A 26,107-nucleotide genomic window follows, 5' to 3' on the forward strand; every position below is an offset into this window, starting at 1 on the left:
CTGACAGACGGAGACAGTACAGGTGCCTCAGTGCCAACACAGAGAGACTAAAAAACAGCTTCTATTACCAGACCATCAGACTGTTTATCAGCCATCGCTAGCCATCTACCAGGTGATGCACGCTCACAAAACATACACACAAGCTATCACACACACACTGGATTCTAATATATCTAATGCATTACTAATATATCTACTGTTGTACATACAATTCTTAGAACATCTTGTGTAAATACATATAGATTTCATTATTTATTATTAGTTGTGGACTTGATTGACATGTTACTGCATTGTTAGGAGCTAGTGACATAAGACTGTTGCTGCACCCGCTATAACATCTGCTAAACTGTATATATACACTTTGATATGATTTGAATGTGTTTATGTATAGAAAACATGCATTTTTCCCTTCTTTGCATCAAGTATATTCATTTTTGGGGGAGAGAAACAGACACCAGGCATCACATATCTCAAATGAAACACCCAAATAGCTCATTAAAATCTGAAGTTGGACAAAGCAAAAGCACTTGGAGGTACTGTAGACTCTACAATTTACGTCTGTCACTTCTATTGCATCTGCTCAGAGTCCCATTCACTGGTCTGTTCCTTCCTTTGTTGGGAAGTGTAGAGCCCCAACTATTTAAAATCACCTCCTACCTACAGAGTGCATTGTTCCTGCTCCTCTGTGGACTCGTAATGAGCCAACCACCACAAAAACACCACAAAATGAATGAGTCATTATGGGACTGAACCAGGACCGCTCTAAACCCCCCCACACACACACACACTTAATCCTCACTCTCAGGCAGAAAGACCCTAACACCTCCCTATCAATTAGAGGCTATTACAGGGCTCCCTACTCACAGGCCTGAGAAAGAGGGCCTTCACAGAGTGTGTGCTGGAGAGAATAGGAGGGTTGCATGAAGAGCCCTAAAGGTGTACCTCTTTCAAACCAGGCCCCATCCATTATGCCAGTGACTAAGACCCCCAAGAGAAATGTGTAGTCTCTGAAAGACTTGGTGACTCAAATGTCTGCAGGCGGGGGGCTTTTGGGGAGGGAACACCCCCCCCCCACACCCCCCCAGCCCCCTCCATACTGTAGAGTCAAATTATATCATCACTCACCCTTGATAAACTAAGGGGGCACGTTATGTATGGGAGAATTTAATGTAGTAAGGTACATGGTGGATTTTTTCTTACTTCAAGAATCAACTGCAGTGCATTAGCAACACAGCAATAATAGGATTGCACATAGATTGAAATAGAAAGTCAAGTTTCAGAGAAAAGTATCTCTTTCATTGCTTGTGGCTATATCTCTTTTCTGAGTTGTTTTAACAAAATGAAGCAAACAGCAGACAGGCATCTAAACAGGAAAATGAATGTACTGTAGCTATTGATTTCTCAGAGAACATTATACGTCTCTCTTCAAAACGGTTGAGGAATGCGGTTGCAATATCCCCGGGCAATACCTCCTACTTCTTAGTCTTTGTTCAGAGCAAAAAGGCAGTTTTACATTGCCAGCATTTTATTTTTGGTATTTTTCTGATAGGAAAGTATCTTAGCCTCATTCACACAGGCCCTGTTCATTGGCTTTTGAAGCTCCAGTACATTTCAACCCAATCCCTCTGAGACAGAATGGATGAGATCACATGGGTTTGAAGAGGTTTAGAATGGCAAATCCTGCTGAAACTGTCATTTCCACTCGGAGACGTCAATTTGGTGTGTGAAACATGGTCCCGAGAGAGCCTGGATAGCCTGGGAGCCTTCTGACAAGAGCAGAGGGCCTGGGTATCAGACCAAACTCACCTGGAGAAGAAAGGCATTTCACAGTGCATGTCAGAGAGAGAGAGAGGGAGAGGGAGAAAGAAAGAGAGAGCGAGAGAGAGACAGAGAGCAAGTGACAAGATAAGGAAAAAAGACAGACAGTCAGACGGGCAGACAGACAGACAGTCGGAAGGTCAGACCGTCGGACAGACAGTCAGACAGACAGACAGTCAGTCTTCTTCGATGGAGCCATGTCTTTTCAGTCTCTAGTCCAGTATATATTAGTGTTGGTCATAGAAATAGAAAGGGAGTCTCGATTCAAAGTGTAAGAGCTTTGCACACCTGGACTGTGCAATATTTATACATGATTCCATTTAAAATTCTTCAAGCTCTGTCAAGTTGTTTGTTGTTTAGTGCTAGATGGTGGGGGGGGTTCTACTAACCTAACATATGTAATTGTTTTAAGATGGTCATATCAAATATCAATAATCAATAAGATGTTTGATTTAGTTTTTTTTTTTATGAAACATTGAATTTATCCATACTGCTATTAGCACATAGAAACGCATTGAATAACAGCTTCATACATGCATGAACAGATAGTCCAGAAAATAATATCTAAAGGACGTTATAACTTAGTGACATATTGCAAACAAGATACATGTTTTGGAATATTTTGGAATATTTGTATTATGTTGAAATGAGCACAGAACAACAGGTGAGACCAAAAATGTAGTGTATGCCAGGGAGATATGTGTTCTGTAGCTTAGAAAGTAATAAGAAGTGTATGTTGTGTAGTATAATCTCCACCTGGCACAGCCAGAAGAGGACTGGCCACCCCTCATAGCCTGGATCCTCTCCAGGTTTCTTCCTAGGTTCTGGCCTTTCTAGGGAGTTTTTCCTAGCCACCGTGCTTCTACACCTGCATTGCTTGCTGTTTGTGGTTTTAGGCTGGGTTTCTGTACAGCACTTTGTGACATCAGCTGATGTAAGAAGGGTTTTATAAATACATTTGATTGATCCCAAGTATTTTTTATTTTTTTGCCCCTCCAAGATTGACATGCTAAAATCATCACTGTTCAAATGTATTAAAAATCTCTATACAAATAACGTTTTCATTATTATTAACTCATGACTGTAATAAAAGCTCTGTGACAACTGATGCAACATCCAGGTAAAAGGAAAAGGCCTTTATCCAAGAAATCTTTCCATCAGGCACAAACGAGGACAACACTATCATCTGTGAAGGAATGTCAGCGGTCATAAGCATTGTTGATGGGAAACACTTAAACACGGGCATGAACAAATTAAATGTCTAAATTATCCATGGGGCATTTTCTTGCTAAACATGTTGAGAACTGTAAAATGCCCCATAATATCAAAGCTATTAACTCTAACATACAGCCTGTAGATGGTGATATGGAACATACAGCCTGTAGATGGTGATATGGAACATACAGCCTGTAGATGGTGATATGGAACATACAGCCTGTAGATGGTGATATGGAACATACAGCCTGTAGATGGTGATATGGAACATACAGCCTGTAGATGGTGATATGGAACATACAGCCTGTAGATGGTGATATGGAACATACAGCCTGTAGATGGTGATATGGAACATACAGCCTGTAGATGGTGATATGGAACATACAGCCTGTAGATGGTGATATGGAACATACAGCCTGTAGATGGTGATATGGAACATACAGCCTGTAGATGGTGATATGGAACATACAGTCTGTAGATGGTGATATGGAACATACAGTCTGTAGATGGTGATATGGAACATACAGCCTGTAGATGGTGATATGGAACATACAGCCTGTAGATGGTGATATGGAACATACAGCCTGTAGATGGTGATATGGAACATACAGCCTGTAGATGGTGATATGGAACATACAGCCTGTAGATGGTGATATGGAACATACAGCCTGTAGATGGTGATATGGAACATACAGCCTGTAGATGGTGATATGGAACATACAGCCTGTAGATGGTGATATGGAACATTTTTTTTTTTTTTTTTCACCTTTATTTAACCAGGTAGGCAAGTTGAGAACAAGTTCTCATTTACAATTGCGACCTGGCCAAGATAAAGCAAAGCAGTTCGACAGATACAACGACACAGAGTTACACATGGAGTAAAACAAACATACAGTCAATAATACAGTATATACAATGTGAGCAAATGAGGTGAGAAGGGAGGTAAAGGCAAAAAAGGCCATGGTGGCAAAGTAAATACAGTATAGCAAGTAAAACACTGGAATGGTAGTTTTGCAATGGAAGAATGTGCAAAGTAGACATAAAAATAATGGGGTGCAAAGGAGCAAAATAAATAAATAAATTAAATACAGTTGGGAAAGAGGTAGTTGTTTGGGCTAAATTATAGGTGGGCTATGTACAGGTGCAGTAATCTGTAAGATGCTCTGACAGTTGGTGCTTAAAGCTAGTGAGGGAGATAAGTGTTTCCAGTTTCAGAGATTTTTGCAGTTCGTTCCAGTCACTGGCAGCAGAGAACTGGAAGGAGAGACGGCCAAAGAAAGAATTGGTTTTGGGGGTGACCAGAGAGATATACCTGCTGGAGCGTGTGCTACAGGTGGGAGATGCTATGGTGACCAGCGAGCTGAGATAAGGGGGGACTTTACCTAGCAGGGTCTTGTAGATGACATGGAGCCAGTGGGTTTGTCGACGAGTATGAAGCGAGGGCCAGCCAACGAGAGCGTACAGGTCGCAATGGTGGGTAGTATATGGGGATTTGGTGACAAAACGGATTGCACTGTGATAGACTGCATCCAATTTGTTGAGTAGGGTATTGGAGGCTATTTTGTAAATGACATCGCCAAAGTCGAGGATTGGTAGGATGGTCAGTTTTACAAGGGTATGTTTGGCAGCATGAGTGAAGGATGCTTTGTTGCAAAATAGGAAGCCAATTCTAGATTTAACTTTGGATTGGAGATGTTTGATATGGGTCTGGAAGGAGAGTTTACAGTCTAACCAGACATCTAAGTATTTGTAGTTGTCCACGTATTCTAAGTCAGAGCCGTCCAGAGTAGTGATGTTGGACAGGCGGGTAGGTGCAGGTAGCGATCGGTTGAAGAGCATGGATTTAGTTTTACTTGTATTTAAGAGCAATTAGAGGCCACGGAAGGAGAGTTGTATGGCATTGAAGCTTGCCTGGAGGGTTGTTAACACAGTGTCCAAAGAAGGGCCGGAAGTATACAGAATGGTGTCGTCTGCGTAGAGGTGGATCAGGGACTCACCAGCAGCAAGAGCGACCTCATTGATGTATACAGAGAAGAGAGTCGGTCCAAGAATTGAACCCTGTGGCACCCCCATAGAGACTGCCAGAGGTCCGGACAGCAGACCCTCCGATTTGACACACTGAACTCTATCAGAGAAGTAGTTGGTGAACCAGGCGAGGCAATCATTTGAGAAACCAAGGCTGTCGAGTCTGCCGATGAGGTGTGGTGGTTGACAGAATCGAAAGCCTTGGCCAGATCAATGAATACGGCTGCACAGTAATGTTTCTTATCGATGGCGGTTAAGATATCGTTTAGGACCTTGAGCGTGGCTGAGGTGCACCCATGACCAGCTCTGAAACCAGATTGCATAGCAGAGAAGGTATGGTTAGATTCGAAATGGTCGGTAATCTGTTTGTTGACTTGGCTTTCGAAGACCTTAGAAAGGCATGGTAGGATAGATATAGGTCTGTAGCAGTTTGGGTCAAGAGTGTCCCCCCCTTTGAAGAGGGGGATGACCGCAGCTGCTTTCCAATCTTTGGGAATCTCAGACGACACGAAAGAGAGGTTGAACAGGCTAGTAATAGGGGTGGCAACAATTTCAGCAGATAATTTTAGAAAGAAAGGGTCCAGATTGTCTAGCCCGGCTGATTTGTAGGGGTCCAGATTTTTCAGCTCTTTCAGAACATCAGCTGAATGGATTTGGGAGAAGGAGAAATGGGGAAGGCTTGGGCGAGTTGCTGTTGGGGGTGCAGTGCTGTTGACCGGGGTAGGAGTAGCCAGGTGGAAAGCATGGCCAGCCGTAGAAAAATGCTTATTGAAATTCTCAATTATGGTGGATTTATCAGTGGTGACAGTGTTTCCTATCTTCAGTGCAGTGGGAAGCTGGGAGGAGGTGTTCTTATTCTCCATGAAATTTACAGTGTCCCAGAACTTTTTTGAGTTAGTGTTGCAGGAAGCAAATTTCTGCTTGAAAAAGCTAGCCTTGGCTTTTCTAACTGCCTGTGTATAATGGTTTCTAGCTTCCCTGAATAGCTGCATATCACGGGGGCTGTTCGATGCTAATGCAGAACGCCATAGGATGTTTTTGTGTTGGTTAAGGGCAGTCAGGTCTGGGGAGAACCAAGGGCTATATCTGTTCCTGGTTCTAAATTTCTTGAATGGGGCATGTTTATTTAAGATGGTTAGGAAGGCATTTTAAAAAAATATCCAGGCATCCTCTACTGACGGGATGAGATCAATATCCTTCCAGGATACCCCGGCCAGGTCGATTAGAAAGGCCTGCTCGCTGAAGTGTTTCAGGGAGCGTTTTACAGTGATGAGTGGAGGTCGTTTGACCGCTGACCCATTACGGATGCAGGCAATGAGGCAGTGATTGCTGAGATCTTGGTTGAAGACAGCAGAGGTGTATTTAGAGGGGAAGTTGGTTAGGTTGATATCTATGAGGGTGCCCGTGTTTAAGGCTTTGGGGGGGTACCTGGTAGGTTCATTGATAATTTGAGTGAGATTGAGGACATCAAGTTTAGATTGTAGGATGGCTGGGGTGTTAAGCATGTTCCAGTTTAGGTCGCCTAGCAGCACGAGCTCTGAAGATAGATGGGGGGCAATCAGTTCACATATGGTGTCCAGAGCACAGCTGGGGGCAGAGGGTGGTCTATAGCAGGCGGCAACGGTGAGAGACTTGTTTTTAGAGAGGTGGATTATACAGCCTGTAGATGGTGATATGGAACATACAGCCTGTAGATGGTGATATGGAACATACAGCCTGTAGATGGTGATATGGAACATACAGCCTGTAGATGGTGATATGGAACTCCATTGGCAGATCATTACAATATTCTCTCATTATTGTTGATTTGACACTTAAACACAGTCACACATGCAGATGTTACACTTTATTTCAGCCATAACGAAGCATGTACAAGTTAGGTTTTGTTTGCTAATGATGGAAACTTAGTGTTTCAAACATGATTCAATAGCTTGTTTTCATGGCAAGTAAAGCATATCCCAACTGGAGAGATGGTTGCTTTAAAGGTGAACAAAGACACTGTCCAAAAGTATCTTTGAAAAAGGTTATAAACTAACAGCTGTGCCTTGCTTGGACTAACACTCGCACTCGTCTTTTCTTGCCAGAAATGACTTTAATGATAGCTACTTTTATCGAAGAAAAATGATCTTACTATGACTTTAAGATGAATCCACTAACTGTAAGTCTCTCTGGACCAGAGCATGTGCTAAATTACTAAAATGTAAATTAAAAATGTTCAGTAAAGGAAACTTTCCTTGGACTATTCTCACTACTTCGAATCTCTGGAGACAGGAACTAAACGTTTTAAGTCTAATGCAATGTCATTAAAAGTAGCAAATGGTCACAAGTCTATTGTGCCGGTGAGAGGGTCTACTCGATGACACGTTGGATTTATGATATTTCAACTTTAAACGCCAAACTGTACACTCAGTACACCTACTGAGTCTTATAACGGGCCTGGGATCAAATCGATGGGGCCAGCCATGAAACTGAAAGATTCAATGAGCTACAATACAATGTGCTGTAAAATATTAATGTGTGTGGTAAAATTGTGCTGGTGGTAATATTTTAAATTGATGCTGTCTATAAAAGAGGCATATCTCTATTTATTTACAAGCAGTGATAGTGGATGGGGTCTTGGTTTATGAATATCGACTCAGGCTCCTAGGTAAGTGCCTATAAATCTGAGAGAAATCTTTGTGAAGTTTTCCTGACGACATAACTTCAGGTCTAACAGCCTTATTCTTTCACTTGATGTTTAAACATTTAGATGGGCCTTGACTGACTACAGTTGTATACGTTTTTTAATTAAAGGGGTCCATTTTGAGAATGTCACACAAGAGAAATAATTATACTAAATGAATCTAAAGATGAAACATTGGCCTTGCCTTTATAGGGAATTGGAACATCCTAAACAGGGTCACTATGAGATCTTCAATGGTCCATACCGTCATAGTAGAGTGCATGCCAACACACACACGCGCACAAATACACACCTAAATAACTCTCCCGATACTTTCTGCTTAATGTTTTCCTATCTTTCAAAATAAGTGCCTAGCCTACCAGTTCAGCTTCTCTTCCAGCTCCTTCTATGTTAGGAGCAGTGTCAAAATGTGTGCACTAGAGTAGACTGTCGATTCACATGTACTGCATAGCGTATGCCAATTGAATCGTATGCCGAGAATCCATAATAAACAGTTGTATTTGATATTTTAACTACGTAACCCTTGTGAATGATTGTTGTGTGTTACTTTTTACTCACCTTATATGTCCTTCGAGAGCCACCTCACCTGCCTACGCTAACGTGGCTCTCTTAGAACATATAAGATGAGTCAAAAGGAACACACTATAATCATGGAACACACTATAATCATGGAACACACTATAATCATGGAACACACTATAATCATGGAACACACTATAATCATGGAACACACTATAATCATGGAACACACTATAATCATGGAACACACTATAATCATGGAACACACTATAATCATGGAACACACTATAATCATGGAACACACTATAATCATGGAACACACTATAATCATGGAACACACTATAATCATTCACAAGAGTAACATAGCGAACATAACAAACAACTGTTTATTATCGATTCTCGTGACAGTTCAGTTGGCATATGCTCCCAGTGCATGTGAATTGAAGCTATCTAATCACACACAAATGTTGACGCTGTTGACTCTCCCAGCCCGTATGTTTTCTCTCATCCACTCCTGTGCATTCTAATTCCAGCGTGTACACGCTCGTTCACACGTTTTCCTTTGATTTGGGCTTCCCGTTTGAATCCAAAAGTGTGACCTCATCTCTAATGAGCAGGGCTATAACTTCACACCCCTCGGGCAAGGCCAGCTGCAGAGCTATGAGTTCATACAGATGTATGATGCGCCTCACAGGGTGACTCATTCCCTCTCCTTCTATTCACTGGAACTGTGATGCATGTATCTCTTTGGTTGGGGTTCTAAAGTTCAGCTCGTGAGGGTGATTGCATTAGTTATTAATGGTGCCCTGGTTGGCGGACCCAGTGATGATGGACAAAGAGGTCCATATCCTTGGGCTATGATCATACTGGAATTAGGATTATGAGTGCTGTTTTCTTTCCTGGGAGTGTTCAGAGGGCTAAATCAAAGTGTTTCACACTGAACTCTGGTCCTGGCTTTATGTATAAGGCATTCGCTGCAGAAATGGTTTGTTCTGCCTCTTATTGAAGTGCAGCCGTAAATACACCTCGAGCTGATGTCACTGTGGACTAATACATGGGAAATGGCTCCAAAGCCTCATTGATCGAACTCTGTAATAAATCATTTCCTACCGAGGTGACTGAGAAATCTCCTGCTCTCCTTCCCTCGCTCCTCGCTCCTCCCTTCTCCTGTCTTTTTCTCTTTCCCAGTCTTCCTCAAGGCCCCTTCTTCCTCAAGACTAAATCTTCTGACCCACACCCTCCATCTTCCTCTCACCATCCGTTCCCTGTTGCTAGCTGACACAAGATATCAGTTCACACCCCTTGTCCAGAGGGAGAGGTGTTAAAGAAGGAGTCCAGGATATGTCACAGCAGACTTAAAAGGGCTCCCTATGATACAGGGGTCCAGACTGAAAAGGGGAGGGAAACATATATGTAAGGCTACACCAATAAATAGCTAGCCTCTTTTCTGTGATCATAACCTGTTCCACAGTACATGCAGGACACCAATCCTGAACAGTTCATAAGGGTAAGAGGCAATTGACCAGAGGCAAGTTGGTTCAAATCCCCAGATGAAGGAAGTGTTCTCATAATGACACTTCCCAGAACAGCTTCAGTCTCAGCTACTCCTCAGAGGCCTCTGCAGGCTAAGACGGTGTGACCATTTTGTTCCTCTTCTTCATGTTTCTGTCTAAAACTTAATTTTCGACTATACATTGCATGAACCCAACGTTGAGTAATGATTTTGGTTTAATTACGGGAATTATGGGAAATATAGTTCTACCGAGGTACTAATATCATTAGGGGATTGAAACAATTGGTTTAAAGCAGCCTGTACTGTAGATAATCATTCAACATATTTTTTTACATTGCACTGGTTCAAAGAAGGCAGTTTAGTTTCTGATCATATGTTGACAGCGTCTTTCCAGGCATCATTACATTATTTGTGGCATGTTAAATTAGAATAGAAAAGGTATAAACTACTCAACGTTTCTCCTCCGGATTTAGCACTTACAGCTCACTGTCAATTAAAATTCCCCTTCCTGGTTTTGAAGTAGTAAATATTGCCACCACTTCCTGAAACATGGAACCTGTGTTTTCTCCTCACAGCTGTGTTTATTGTGTTTCCCACAATAAAGGGATGTTAAGCACAGTTACACTAACTGAAAGTGATATGGAGATGTAGAGCGCTGGTCACTTCATATTCTGTTTCTATACTGTTGTTTACGCTCTGTGTATGTATATACTGTATACTATACATAGCTCATCCTAATATACCTTCTACTGTACATACCATTTTCAATCCAAATGAATACTGTCGTTACACACCATGTATTTACATTCTGTATTCTGACAGATGCTCACTCTAATATATCTATCCTGGGTTGTTGATTGGATCCGTTCTGTCATTTCTTTATTTTATTTTTTTACATGATCTGTGTATTTGTATTGTATTTGTGAGGCATTCTACAGCACTGTTGGATCTAGTAACATAAGCATTTCACTGCACCTGCTATAACACCTGCAAATATGTGTACGTGACCAATAAACTTTGATTTGATTTGAGTGAGAAAGATGGTGATATCAAAAATGATGATTATGGTTTAGCATAAAGCCTCCAGCAGTGAGGTTTGACATTACAGGAGTGCTTGTACAGTGAGGTTTGACATTACAGGAGTGCTTGTGCAGTGAGGTTTGACATTACAGGAGTGCTTGTACAGTGAGGTTTGACATTACAGGAGTGTTTGTACAGTGAGGTTTGACATTACAGGAGTGCTTGTACAGTGAGGTTTGACATTACAGGAGTGCTTGTACAGTGAGGTTTGACATTACATGAGTGCTTGTGCAGTGAGGTTTGACATTACATGAGTTATTGTGCAGTGAGGTTTGACATTACAGGAGTGCTTGTACAGTGAGGTTTGACATTACAGGAGTCATTGTGCAGTGAGGTTTGACATTACAGGAGTGCTTGTGCAGTGAGGTTTGACATTACAGGAGTGATTGTGCAGTGAGGTTTGACATTACAGGAGTGCTTGTGCAGTGAGGTTTGACATTACAGGAGTGCTTGTACAGTGAGGTTTGACATTACAGGAGTGATTGTGCAGTGAGGTTTGACATTACAGGAGTGCTTGTACAGTGAGGTTTAACATTACAGGAGTGCTTGTACAGTGAGGTTTGATATTACATGAGTGCTTGTGCAGTGAGGTTTGACATTACATGAGCGATTGTGCAGTGAGGTTTGACATTACATGAGTGATTGTGCAGTGAGGTTTGACATTACATGAGTGATTGCGAGGTGAGGTTTGACATTACAGCAGTGCTTGTACAGTGAGGTTTGACATTACAGCAGTGCTTGTACAGTGAGACTTGACATTACAGGAGTGCTTGTACAGTGAGACTTGACATTACATGAGTGATTGCGCAGTGAGGTTTGACATTACATGAGCGATTGTGCAGTGAGGTTTGACATTACATGAGTGATTGTGCAGTGAGGTTTGACATTACATGAGTTATTGTGCAGTGAGGTTTGACATTACAGGAGTGCTTGTACAGTGAGGTTTGACATTACAGGAGTCATTGTGCAGTGAGGTTTGACATTACAGGAGTGCTTGTGCAGTGAGGTTTGACATTACAGCAGTGCTTGTGATGTTGCAACAGATATTAGGGAACAGTAGAATCCAGGCCACTTTTCCACATGCATACGTGTTTTTCTTTTCACATAAAACCATGTAATGTTATGTCACAAACTGTCAAGAAATTTGTCATATTTTGGGAGACTTTAAAAAAAACTTTAGTAACATTTTATTTTTGCATTATATTTTGGTCGCAATTCAAAATTGTCTTTCTCATAATGTCTCAGACACCTGGAAGTAATTTGGTTTGACCTAGTATCCTGCTCCATACAATGTGACCATCCACACATTTCAGAATATGCAGCTAGCTACTCACTTATTGATGGTAGCGCTTAGCTGTGTAGAGCCCAAACCATTTCAACTCCCTATTTACAGTAACAATCTCCCGGTTGTCTTTCAGGAAGCTGTGCTTTTTCTGATTCATTTAGCTGTAAGGCAGGCAGTGATAAGACATAACCAATACTTCCTTCAGAACATGCCAACTCTGATATAATCCAATCAGGTCCATTTTTATCAGCTTTTGTTTTGTCTTTTTTGCTTCCCTTTTTGACTTTCCTTTGGTTCCAGCAACGACTAGAAAACCTGAAATGACACAATTCAGTTGCACTTGTATGGCGGAGTGGCTTCCATCCAAACAGCTTTTCTGTAGAGAAATCCTTGAAGACCCACACACATTTAAATCTGTCCCTGAGGGCAACAGGCTCCATATACTGCCAAGATAAAATGATCCAGGCCAAAATAGAAAAAAACTATTTTTTAGGGACTTACCATGGCAACAAAACAGCATGTCAACCTTCTGGTATGGAATGTATTCTGCTGAGGAGTGAATACAGTGATGCCTGCTGTAGGAGAGCTGAGGAAAAGCATAGCACATTTCAGGGCATAGCCTCACACATGTATGCAGTGGGAAGAGAGACAATGTGGTAATAACAGACGAGGTGTCAGGGTGCTGAAAAGACGGTTAAATGGTCATTTGTGAGTGGACGACACATAGCAGACTGGTGGTGGCAGAGCCGTAAGGACCCTGTCACAAAGTGACACAGGGCCTCCCCTGAAATAAACCTGTCAGGCCCGGCCCAACCCCGCCTCCACTTAGAGAAGGGAGACCTCGAACATTTGGTTGTGACTTCTCTGATCATGTTTGTGGCTTCACTGTGTCTCCAGAACTTACCAGGTGTTGTGAAGAAATGTGTGATATCGTTAACGTATGAAGAAACAGACACAAAGCTACCCAGACTTTCCATCAAATGCTCTAAGAACTAGACTCTGACAAACCTGAAGGTGGTAGGTGCGAGGAGACAGCGAAGGCGCCAAGGCAGGAGCGGCCCACAAAAAAAGTTACAAGAGAAGACTTTCTGAGACTCTCCATCCGCACCTAATTGCACAAATACTCTTTGGTAAATCTCGCACAAGCTCCTTTGCCTCATATTAAAGAGAAGGAGAAATCTGCCGCCCAGTTCCTGACGCCATGCTGTGCCACCTTCATGCCGAGCCGTCGATACGCCATGAAGATATTTCCAGTCCTCAATAACATCTGACAAAGACACAAACTCTGAGAGGAGGAATGAATAAGAAAATGAGTGTGGGATGCTCCAAAATAAAACCCCTGCCACATTTTGTCTTTTTTCTTTTCAGCATACAAGCATATTCCAGAGAGCTTCCTGTGCAAACACAATCAGTTGGGTGGAGGAATGATGACAAGCCGTTACACTTATTATAGGAGAAAATAACAAGCTCTCGTGAAGGGCTTGATTGTTTTAGATCTTGTAAGAGGAGTGTAAAGTAGAGCTAAGTCTACATTATGGGATACTGCCGCTACATTGCTTTTGATTTTCTGTCAACATCCCTCTTACAAAAATATGCAGCCATATTTACTAAATGCATTGAGGCCAAGAAATTGATTGGATATATAATTCCTCTTCTGCCATCCAAATTGTGTCAACCAGTTGAAAGATGGATGCATCTTTCATTTTCATATACTGTGGGGACCTAGAGAATAGTTGACAGCTCACTATGGGCGTAGTCACTGCAACTAAACCAAACATGCATTAGCATGAAACGTAAAAGTAAGAACTTGCAGGTCTCAGTTGTCTGGCACAGTGGAGGCTCCTCTGTGAAATTTCATAAAAATAAACTTCAGTAGCTAGCTAGCTACCAGCACGAGTGTGGAGTTTTCTCCGCCAGAATGGTAGAATGGCCAACACTGCTGAAAATGTTGTAGACTTTTTGTTGAAGAACACCTTTCTTTCTCTGGGGTATACAGAAAAGGTGGAAATTAAAAGCGATGGTCGACCACTGCCTGAGATCAGTTTCATGAAGAAAGATGAAAAGGTTGTTCAATACCAACAGGTATCAACAATATAGCTGGGTAACAGGGAGCCTTTCACCTGCATTGCTGGCCTTGCCTGCTTTTTGGAAGCTCTGAGCCTTGGTCAAAAGATGGGTACAGTGACCTGATTAACATTGATCGTTCAGCTAAACAAAGTAAAAGAAAGCAGGGCATGCAATAATTTGCTTCTAAAGGACACGATGAGAGGGAAAGTTTAGTTTACAAGGGCAACTACAAGGAGCTTGCAGAGGTAATTACACATTACGATGCTTAACTTGGTGAACATCTCAAACTTTCAAATGTCTTTTCTGGGATATCTAAAACAATTGTGAATGTTTTGATAGCTTCCATCACATCATCCACTGTACGAATTTCTTCCCTAATAATAATAATAATGTAAAATTAACAAATGTACAGAAAGACCTGTGTGAAGGCCAACTTACAGAAGAGGAACTTTTTGAGGCATTAAAATCTTTTCAGTCTGGAAAAACACCCAGGCTTGACAGTATACCAGTAGATGGACATCAGACCTTTTTTTATGTATTCAAAGAACCATTGTTAGCATGTTTTAATTACTCTTATACAAATGGTAGACTTTCATGTACTCAACAAGAAGATATTATTTCATTACTACTAAAACAAGACTCAGGTGGTAAGTATAAAGATCCAGTCCATTTAAAAACTAGAAGCCTCTAACACTTCAATTCTGTGATGTGAAAATCCCGGTGAAATGCATAGCACATAGAATAAAAAGGTTTAACCAGATATTGTTCATCCTGATCAAACAGTTTTTTTACATGGAAGATATATTAGAGATAGTATACGACAATTACTTCAAACAATTGAACATTATGAAATATCGAAAATACCAGGCCTCATCTTCATAGCAGATGTTGAAAAGGCGTTTCTAGTACGACTAGAATTTATATATAAATGCCTAGATTACTTTAATTCTGGTGAATCTCTTATACAACGGGTTAAAGTTATGTACATCAACCCCAGCTATAAAATAGTAAATAATGGTTACTTCTCAGAAAGTATTGAGCTTTTAAGAGGAGTAAAACAAGGCTGTCCGTTGTCTCCATTTCTATTTATTATGGCATATTGAAATGCTGCTATTAAAATGAGATCCAACAAGAACATCAAGGGGTTAGAAATCCAGGGGATAAAAACAAAAGTGTCAATGTGTGATGATGACTCTGGATCGCTGCACAGTCTCATTGAATATCTTGATCACTTTTCTAGTCTCTCTGGATTGAAACCTAATTATGACAAGTGTACCATATTACGTATTGGATCATTAAAAAATACAGTGTTTACACTACCTACTACCTTGTAGTTTACCAATAAAATTGGCAGATTGTAAAGTAGACATACTTGGTATTCACACCTCAAAAAATATAAATGAACTTATCACAATTCATTTCAATAGAAAGTTTGCAAAAATAGATAACATTCTGCAACCATGAAGAGGTAAATACTTGACTATTTATGGAAAAATCACATTTATTAACTCAATGGTCCTGTAACAGTGTACTTACTTACTAATGGCACTGCCTAATCCAGATGACTCATTTTTTAAATCATATGAGCAAAACATATTTCATTTTATTTGGAATGCTAAGCGAGAGAAAATGAATAACTAATATGAGTTTGGGGGCTACAATTATCAAATATTAAAACGTTAAACCTCTCATTAAAAGCTTCACTCATACACAAATTATACTTGAATCCAAAATGATTCTCCAGTAAATTATTAAGAAAGGCTCATCCTTCGTTTAAGAATTGTATTTTTGCCTTCATACAGATTACAACTTCTCATTTCCTACTAATTGAAATTGAAATGTTGTTTAAAGTATTGCCCTTTCTTAAACAAGCCATACAAAGCTGGTTACAATTTCAGTTTTATCCTCCAGATAAGATCGAACAAATATTACAAAAGATGTTATGGTTAAACTCAAATATACTGAATAATAAATAAATAAATCTTTATGAATTTCATTTTTTTTTAATTATATTTATGAATGATATTATGTATAAAAACTGAGGAGTTATGTCACATATGCAGTTATCGAAAAATATGTGAGAATATCTGCCTAATCCAGATTTACAACCGACTGATTGCAGCACTACCTACTAACATGGAGGAGGCAAGTGGACAAGGGAGAAGGTCGGGAACTTGTTTGCCTGCCAGATATTAAAGATACAAATTGGTTGAGAGGAACTGGCATAAATAGAAAAATATTCCAGTTTCATCTGAGGACAAAAATGTTGACAGCTGTGCCATACAGGTTGCAAAAGAAATGGGAGTAGATGTTCGAAGTACCAATTCCATGGCACATGGTTTATGAACTGGTACAAAAACTACATTCGATTTTCAATTTAAATTGTTATATAAAATTCTATGTCAAATGTATATGTAGCAAAAAACCTGTAAAAGAAACACAGATATTTGTCTCTGAAGAGGGGGGAGGGGCTAATAATTTAGAAATATATATATAAAACAAATTCTACTGTCTTTTCTGGGATGTTGAATACAATTCTGAATCATTTGATTGCTTCCATTGCATCATTGATTAAAAGTTAAAGGGAGAGGTTGACGCAACACATTTTTTCATGTGCGCTAAGGTAGGCTTTCCACTTTCCTCCAGTATTAATTTAGCAAAGATTATAAAACAATCACTCCAGACAGACACAAGCAAAAACTCACAACATAAATGTTGCAGTAGCCTAGGCTACACCTAAACATTAGAAATCTGACATGCTGTATGGGATGATAACGATACTTTTTTTCAGTCTGATCAACTGTTAAAAATTGCCCCACCACTCTGGGACCTATTGTACCACCAGTTTGCTTGCAGTTGTCAGTTACTGTCAGGTACATGGATGATCAGGGCTTTATTCAGGAATGTTTCTTGGGCTTGATGAGTCAAGTGGGTGAGATGTGCAGTCTGTGTTTGCCTTCATGGATTTTGAGATGAGTTTAAGTTCATAGAGAATCTCGTTGTCCAAACCCACTATGGCGCAGCTGTAATGGAATGTATCTGCTATTTGTATTTACAGCTAAGTCCCCTCCTGTTCCCTGATTAAGAGGTGATGACTACTCCACTCAGCTGCCATTGTCAACTTTCTCCTGGCATGAACTGAATCCATGTCTCATGGGCCCTCTCATCCACTGGCACATTAAAGGTTTCCCATCCAAGCACTGTGAGTCCTATCAATTTTATCTCATTAGTGTATGTAGAGTCAATCACAATCACGTTATTACACATCAATGATTTTACTCCTTGCTTGGACTAACTCATTCTTAGCTCTTTTGCCTAACTGTGTGTTGTGTAGTCTTATAGTCTTTTGTCTAACTATGTGGTGTGTAGTCTTATAGTCTTTTGTCTAACTATGTGGTGTGTAGTCTTATAGTCTTTTGTCTAACTATGTGGTGTGTAGTCTTATAGTCTTTTGTCTAACTATGTGGTGTGTAGTCTTATAGTCTTTTGTCTAACTATGTGGTGTGTAGTCTTATAGTCTTTTGTCTAACTATGTGGTGTGTAGTCTTATAGTCTTTTGTCTAACTATGTGGTGTGTAGTCTTATAGTCTTTTGTCTAACTATGTGGTGTGTAGTCTTATAGTCTTTTGTCTAACTATGTGGTGTGTAGTCTTATAGTCTTTTGTCTAACTATGTGGTGTGTAGTCTTATAGTCTTTTGTCTAACTGTGTGGTGTGTAGTCTTATAGTCTTTTGTCTAACTATGTGGTGTGTAGTCTTATAGTCTTTTGTCTAACTATGTGGTGTGTAGTCTTATAGTCTTTTGTCTAACTATGTGGTGTGTAGTCTTATAGTCTTTTGTCTAACTATGTGGTGTGTAGTCTTATAGTCTTTTGTCTAACTGTGTGGTGTGTAGTCTTATAGTCTTTTGTCTAACTATGTGGTGTGTAGTCTTATAGTCTTTTGTCTAACTGTGTGGTGTGTAGTCTTATAGTCTTTTGTCTAACTGTGTGGTGTGTAGTCTTATAGTCTTTTGTCTAACTATGTGGTGTGTAGTCTTATAGTCTTTTGTCTAACTGTGTGGTGTGTAGTCTTATAGTCTTTTGTCTAACTATGTGGTGTGTAGTCTTATAGTCTTTTGTCTAACTATGTGGTGTGTAGTCTTATAGTCTTTTGCCTAACTGTGTGGTGTGTAGTCTTATAGTCTTTTGCCTTATAGTCTTTTGTCTAACTATGTGGTGTGTAGTCTTATAGTCTTTTGTCTAACTATGTGGTGTGTAGTCTTATAGTCTTTTGCCTTATAGTCTTTTGTCTAACTATGTGGTGTGTAGTCTTATAGTCTTTTGTCTAACTATGTGGTGTGTAGTCTTATAGTCTTTTGCCTAACTGTGTGGTGTGTAGTCTTATAGTCTTTTGCCTTATAGTCTTTTGTCTAACTATGTGGTGTGTAGTCTTATAGTCTTTTGTCTAACTATGTGGTGTGTAGTCTTATAGTCTTTTGTCTAACTATGTGGTGTGTAGTCTTATAGTCTTTTGTCTAACTATGTGGTGTGTAGTCTTATAGTCTTTTGTCTAACTATGTGGTGTGTAGTCTTATAGTCTTTTGTCTAACTGTGTGGTGTGTAGTCTTATAGTCTTTTGTCTAACTATGTGGTGTGTAGTCTTATAGTCTTTTGTCTAACTATGTGGTGTGTAGTCTTATAGTCTTTTGTCTAACTATGTGGTGTGTAGTCTTATAGTCTTTTGTCTAACTATGTGGTGTGTAGTCTTATAGTCTTTTGTCTAACTATGTGGTGTGTAGTCTTATAGTCTTTTGTCTAACTATGTGGTGTGTAGTCTTATAGTCTTTTGTCTAACTATGTGGTGTGTAGTCTTATAGTCTTTTGTCTAACTATGTGGTGTGTAGTCTTATAGTCTTTTGTCTAACTATGTGGTGTGTAGTCTTATAGTCTTTTGTCTAACTATGTGGTGTGTAGTCTTATAGTCTTTTGTCTAACTGTGTGGTGTGTAGTCTTATAGTCTTTTGTCTAACTATGTGGTGTGTAGTCTTATAGTCTTTTGTCTAACTATGTGGTGTGTAGTCTTATAGTCTTTTGTCTAACTATGTGGTGTGTAGTCTTATAGTCTTTTGTCTAACTATGTGGTGTGTAGTCTTATAGTCTTTTGTCTAACTATGTGGTGTGTAGTCTTATAGTCTTTTGTCTAACTATGTGGTGTGTAGTCTTATAGTCTTTTGTCTAACTATGTGGTGTGTAGTCTTATAGTCTTTTTTCTAACTATGTGGTGAGTAGTCTTATAGTCTTTTGCCTTATAGTCTTTTGCCTAACTATGTGGTGTGTAGTCTTATAGTCTTTTGCCTTATAGTCTTTTGCCTAACTATGTGGTGTGTAGTCTTATAGTCTTTTGCCTTATAGTCTTTTGCCTTATAGTCTTTTGTCTAACTGTGTGGTGTGTAGTCTTATAGTCTTTTGCCTTATAGTCTTTTGTCTAACTGTGTAGTGTGTAGTCTTATAGTCTTTTGTCTAACTATGTGGTGTGTAGTCTTATAGTCTTTTGTCTAACTATGTGGTGTGTAGTCTTATAGTCTTTTGCCTTATAGTCTTTTGCCTTATAGTCTTTTGTCTAACTATGTGGTGTGTAGTCTTATAGTCTTTTGTCTAACTATGTGGTGTGTAGTCTTATAGTCTTTTGTCTAACTATGTGGTGTGTAGTCTTATAGTCTTTTGTCTAACTATGTGGTGTGTAGTCTTATAGTCTTTTGTCTAACTATGTGGTGTGTAGTCTTATAGTCTTTTGTCTAACTATGTGGTGTGTAGTCTTATAGTCTTTTGTCTAACTATGTGGTGTGTAGTCTTATAGTCTTTTGTCTAACTATGTGGTGTGTAGTCTTATAGTCTTTTGCCTTATAGTCTTTTGCCTAACTATGTGGTGTGTAGTCTTATAGTCTTTTGCCTTATAGTCTTTTGTCTAACTATGTGGTGTGTAGTCTTATAGTCTTTTGTCTAACTATGTGGTGTGTAGTCTTATAGTCTTTTGTCTAACTATGTGGTGTGTAGTCTTATAGTCTTTTGCCTTATAGTCTTTTGCCTAACTATGTGGTGTGTAGTCTTATAGTCTTTTGCCTTATAGTCTTTTGCCTTATAGTCTTTTGTCTAACTATGTGGTGTGTAGTCTTATAGTCTTTTGTCTAACTATGTGGTGTGTAGTCTTATAGTCTTTTGTCTAACTGTGTGGTGTGTAGTCTTATAGTCTTTTGCCTTATAGTCTTTTGTCTAACTGTGTAGTGTGTAGTCTTATAGTCTTTTGCCTTATAGTCTTTTGTCTAACTATGTGGTGTGTAGTCTTATAGTCTTTTGCCTTATAGTCTTTTGTCTAACTATGTGGTGTGTAGTCTTATAGTCTTTTGCCTTATAGTATTTTGCCTTATAGTCTTTTGCCTTATAGTCTTTTGTCTAACTGTGTGGTGTGTAGTCTAATAGTCTTTTGCCTTATAGTCTTTTGTCTAACTGTGTGGTGTGTAGTCTTATAGTCTTTTGCCTTATAGTCTTTTGTCTAACTGTGTGGTGTGTAGTCTTATAGTCTTATAGTCTTTTGCCTTATAGTCTTTTGTCTAACTGTGTGGTGTGTAGTCTTATAGTCTTTTGTAATAATATAATATAATAATATATGCCATTTAGCAGACGCTTTTATCCAAAGCGACTTACAGTCATGTGTGCATACATTCTACGTATGGGTGGTCCCAGGAATCAAACCCACTACCCTGGCGTTACAAGCGCCATGCTCTACCAACTGAGCTACAGAAGGACCACCAACTAACTGTGTGGTGTGTAGTCTTATAGTCTTTTGTCTAACTGTGTGGTGTGTAGTCTTATAGTCTTTTGCCTTCCCAGTCAAATCCTGTCTTCCACTGGTTAAGCCTCTGAACACCTCAACTCATGCCACATACCCTCACTCAATCACTGCTGTTTTCACTTTCCAACACTGTGTAAGTAGCCCTCTCATTCCCGTGCCCCATAATATTGTACTATAAATGTTGTTGAATGAATTGAATAAATTGAATGTTTTATGTTAAAACACTTTGTTGTCGCCATGCGTTCAGCGCCTGTACTGTAAGTCTACCATCCTCCTAAATGTTTCAAGTCACCAGCCTCCACTGGTATGGCATACTTATATATAGTAAACAGTGTATGAAGTATCATGACAACTAAGCGTTAGGGTTAGAGTCTTCTGCACTGTCAGAGGAGGGGAAAGGGCACTGGAGGTGTAAGGGCCCCGGCCCCCACCCTTAGTTGGCATAATAGGACCCAGCTAATGGCCCCAGTCAGAGCCCTCTAGTATGATAATACACGTAGGCACACAGCACTCTCTCATCTCATCATAACTCAACCCTCATCTGCATCCCGCTCCCTCCTGTGCTCAGAGTCACGGCCTTTCTGTCCCCTCTAAGTACCCCAATAAATTCAAATGTAATGCTCTCAAATGAGATCACTTACATGTGTCATTTTTCTTCCGTTATATTTATCATCTGACACTTTGGCCTTCATTAACAAATGGCACTTAGGCAGGGAACGTGTGATTCCTCATCCCTGCTGTGGACAGCGGGCCGTAGAGAGAGAGAGGGGGGGGGTTACACCTCACTTAGTGACGTCAACAACGTGAAGTCTCGAATGGCTGTGTTTCATTAGGCCAACAATATAGGCCATGGAAGCTACAAGACAGGAACAGGGAACATTGCATGTCTTACCTCGGTTTCTGATATTCAGCTTCATGTAAATTGAGAATTAATTTTAGACCACTGAGGTGAGTATGTAGATCAGAAACATATGTTGAAAACAATGGCACTGTTTGGCAGACATGGCAATAATCTACCACTGCTTCCTACCCATAAACAAACATCAAGCTCCCTCTCCCCGTCCTCTCCCCGACCTCCCCCCAATAAGGAACACACCCAGAGACCACCCACTATCCAATGAGCAACAGCAAAACAGGTCTGGTCATTTACATGTCAGATGTAATTGGCCGTGGTGTCCCAGTATTGTGTGAGGCAGCATTAGCAGTGAGGCTACTCCTGTAATAATGCACAATGATCATCACTTGAGATGAAATTATAATGCACTATTGTCCCCATTGTCATTCTTCATCCCTATTGGTTGCAGAAGAACTCTGTTTAGCTATTAATTACCGCGACAATGGAAAGATGCACACAGCGAGGGTTACCCCTTTTTATGTATTTTATTAAACATTTTAAAACGGCTTCATCATAAGAAGATATTTTGATTAACGATGTTTACTGCAGTGCCGGTAGTGTAAATTTGCTTATCCGTAAATTAAACTAATAAAACTTAGTTGATGAATTATTGCCCAAATATAAAATGTTACAGTCTAATTCATTCCCAGTAACTCCTATCCCCACACAATATACCCTGAACCAAAATATAAATGCAACATGCATATAGTAATAAACACACAAATTAATGGATTTGCTTCCCGAACAACTGTTCACTGAAAGTAACAAGCACATTCTATATATTTGACACAATATACATATTAGAAGAACTTTAAAAGAAGTAGTCTATCCTTTGTCATTGTAAGGCGAGACCCATTTTCTCTGGTGACATGGAACACCCTTTTAAGATGAAATAAACGGTACACAGGATAAACATTTAAAAAGTTCAATAAGTTGATTGTGATGTACTTTTTCTGCATGTCAACTTGAGATACTACATTGATTTGGGCCAAATATGTCAATTAAAAGAAGATCTTGCCTATATAATCTACATGACAAAAAAAGTCACATTCAAAAACTATTCAACGACATGACTATTTTCTCTGAATATAATAATTTGTTTTGCAAATCCTGCACAGTACATCAACATTATCGATATGATAGATACATTATATAAACTTAAAAACACAACAAACTTCAGCTCTAATGTAGATCTAATGTATTCTTTATTTTTTTTACATGTTAATTGAACAGTAGTATTGGAAGAAGCCAGTCATGGAAAATCCATCACTTGCATAAACCAGAGTGTGCATGAACATGACATCAGAGTGTATGGTCAATGGTCTATTCCAGTGTTTCCCAACCCTGGTCCCCCAGTACCCCCAACAGAACATATTTTTACTGTAACCCTGGACAAGCACACCTGATTCAACTCGTCAACTAATCATCAAGACCTCAATGAGTTGAGTGAGGTGTGTTTGTCCCGGGCTACAACTAAACTGTGTACTGTTGGGGGTCCTGGGAAACACCTGTCTAGCCACAAAAATAGTAGTCAACGCAGCAAATTGACAAAATCGTTTTTTTTTCTTTAGAACGACGGACTGAACGAATAAAAGGTTATGTTTTGCAATGCTTCTTTAAATGTGTCATTCATTGTAAAACCCAACTCTAGTTGCGCTAAATGCAGTGGGTGTATAATTGTATTGGCAAAGTACATGATTTGAGTGAGTCATATGAATGAATTTGCATTGACTGCAATGTACTCATGACATGGCAATAAAGTCAATTGATTTATCTAAGTCACTGTATATCTCTTATGATAATGATGATCTCCAGCTATGGAGAATAATATGGAAAATAATATAGAACAATGTCATATGTTCGTCTATTATTAATAGAAAAACAAAGGTTTTTGTAAATGTCAACTGACCTATTGACAAAAACAGTACGCGATAGATAATGTATCAGAACAATTTAGGTAGGCCTTAAATGGATGGATTGATGCAATTTTAACACACATTGCCACACTGTACATTGCAAGATACAGCAATTGCTGCAACATTTGGTTTTAAAAATGTGCTAAAATCCCACAACCAACTCACTCAATTCTGTAACATTCCCATAATATGTCACTGATAACAGTGGTATTGATAATAGTATTTTCACCAACACAGTAGTGATAGAAACAGCAGCTATATATAGCAATAGAAGAACCAAGTACATTGTATCGGAACTAGTCAGTGTCAAACTTTGATATGTAGCCGTTCATGTTGATTTTAAATGGCGCTTTACTCTGGGTTAGCATCTAGCAGAGCAAAAGGCTGTTTACCCTCAAGGTAAATGTACTATCTAGCTCCAAAAAGAATAAAGGCTTTGTAGGGCAAGTCTAACATTTTAACATCTTTGTATCTCATCTAAATCAGTGACAACACAATAGCCTCTGGCGTGATTTTTTATTTTCTTTCACAAACTTGACTATGACATCTGGCACGGCTTCTGAGCACCATGACAACAACAGACTCCCCGGCAACACAAAACGGTGTGTAAGAAAGAAGAGAAAGAGGAGACGCAGCTTGTTACTGGGGGGAATAAAATGTAAAGAGATCAGTAATTACCATTATTTAAACAAGTCCAAATAACAAGTGGATTATGCAGAGCCGAGCTTACGTGAAGCAGAGTGTCTCTGAAATGGTTCTGATGCAAATCCTTTTGTAAGTTCAATGTCTGACAGCCATTGTGTAATGTCGGCTACAGTTAATACTACATCCATATACAGTCGTTTTAACCCATTGTCCGTCACGGCAACGTATATCATGGTGAGATATGTGTACAATGCTTATTATTGTGTGAGGCTAATGACTAGTATTGCAGTGTTTTTCAATGCAATATGTATGATTTAGTGAAGCATGATTGGTACAAAGAGTTGCTACATGAGACACCATCTTTGCCCCGAGGCTACCGCCATGGCAGCCATGGTTGTAAGTGGGCTAGCGGGCTGTAGTACAGTGAATGTGATCACATGGATACTGTAAACTGTAACAGAGTCAATGTGGATTATCAAAATGATTGTGTGATTTGGGGCTGTCGCGACAGAATTGTAATCAGAAAAAAGATATCATTATGGGTTACAGACTGAAATAGAAAGAGATGGAGAAGGACAGTGATGGTAGGGAAAGAGAGAGAGACAGAGAGAGAGAGACAGAGAGAGACACACAGAGAGAGAGAGAGAGAGAGAGAGAGAGAGAGAGAGAGAGAGAGAGAGAGAGAGAGAGAGAGAGAGAGAGAGAGAGAGAGAGAGAGAGAGAGAGAGAGAGAGAGAAAGAAAGTGAGAAAGAAAGTGAGAGAGACAGAAAGACAAAGGGGAGAGAGAGAGAGAAATACAGAGAGAGAGAGAAATACAGAGAGAGAGAGAGAAATACAGAGAGAGATGGAAAGGGAAAGCGAGAGAGAGAGAGAAATTGAAAGAGAGAGAGAAAGTGAGAAAGAAAGTGTGAGGGAGAGAGAGAGAGAGAGAGAGAGCGGGAGAGCAAGAAAGGGAGGGAGAGAGAAATACAGAGAGAGAAATACAGAGAGAGATGAATACAGAGAGATGGAAAGGGAAGGAGAGAGAGAGAGAGAGAGAGAGAGAGAGAGAGAGAGAGAGAGAGAGAGAGAGAGAGAGAGAGAGAGAGAGAGAGAGAGAGAGAGAGAGAGAGAGAGAGAGAGAGAGAGAGAGAGAGAGAGATGGACAGGGAAAAGGAGAGAGATGATCCTTTAAAGGAATGAAAAGTGAAAAACAGTGACTGGTAATCCTCTGGACACAAACTCTGCAATAAACATCACTTTTAATAGTCAATCAATTTTCTCAATGATTTCTATTTTTCTCTTTTTCAGCATCTGAGTCATCTGTTTTGTTATTTAAAAGATGGATAGACAACGAAGGGGCAGAGTGAAAAGTCAATGTTGCTTCATGTCACCGAGACAGCTAAGCATGGTAATTACTGTCAAACACACACAATGGCACAGTACTTACTGCTGATACTGTCAATTCAGCTTTCATGTCTGCAACTTATACAGAAGTACATAACTTTTTCTTTGAGAGAGAGTGTGCGAGTTGGGTTTTGTTTATTCTTCTGCAGGAAGTGAAATGTATTGTGCAGCACCTCCCTCTTGTGGAGAAGGAGATTTGTGCTCCCTGCCTGCCTCCCTGCTTGGCCTC

General features: G+C 39.7%; 1 long non-coding RNA gene across 1 annotated transcript; it reads left to right on the top strand.

The window, feature by feature from the left end:
- Positions 1-25,868, top strand: LOC124033410. The gene is made up of 3 exons (XR_006838382.1): positions 1-112; positions 17,264-17,407; positions 25,783-25,868. It is a non-coding gene; the product is annotated as an uncharacterized LOC124033410 (long non-coding RNA).
- The last annotated feature ends 239 nt before the right edge of the window (positions 25,869-26,107 follow it).

The sequence above is a fragment of the Oncorhynchus gorbuscha genome, linkage group LG04, assembly GCF_021184085.1.
Source record: "Oncorhynchus gorbuscha isolate QuinsamMale2020 ecotype Even-year linkage group LG04, OgorEven_v1.0, whole genome shotgun sequence".
Taxonomy (NCBI): domain Eukaryota; kingdom Metazoa; phylum Chordata; class Actinopteri; order Salmoniformes; family Salmonidae; genus Oncorhynchus; species Oncorhynchus gorbuscha.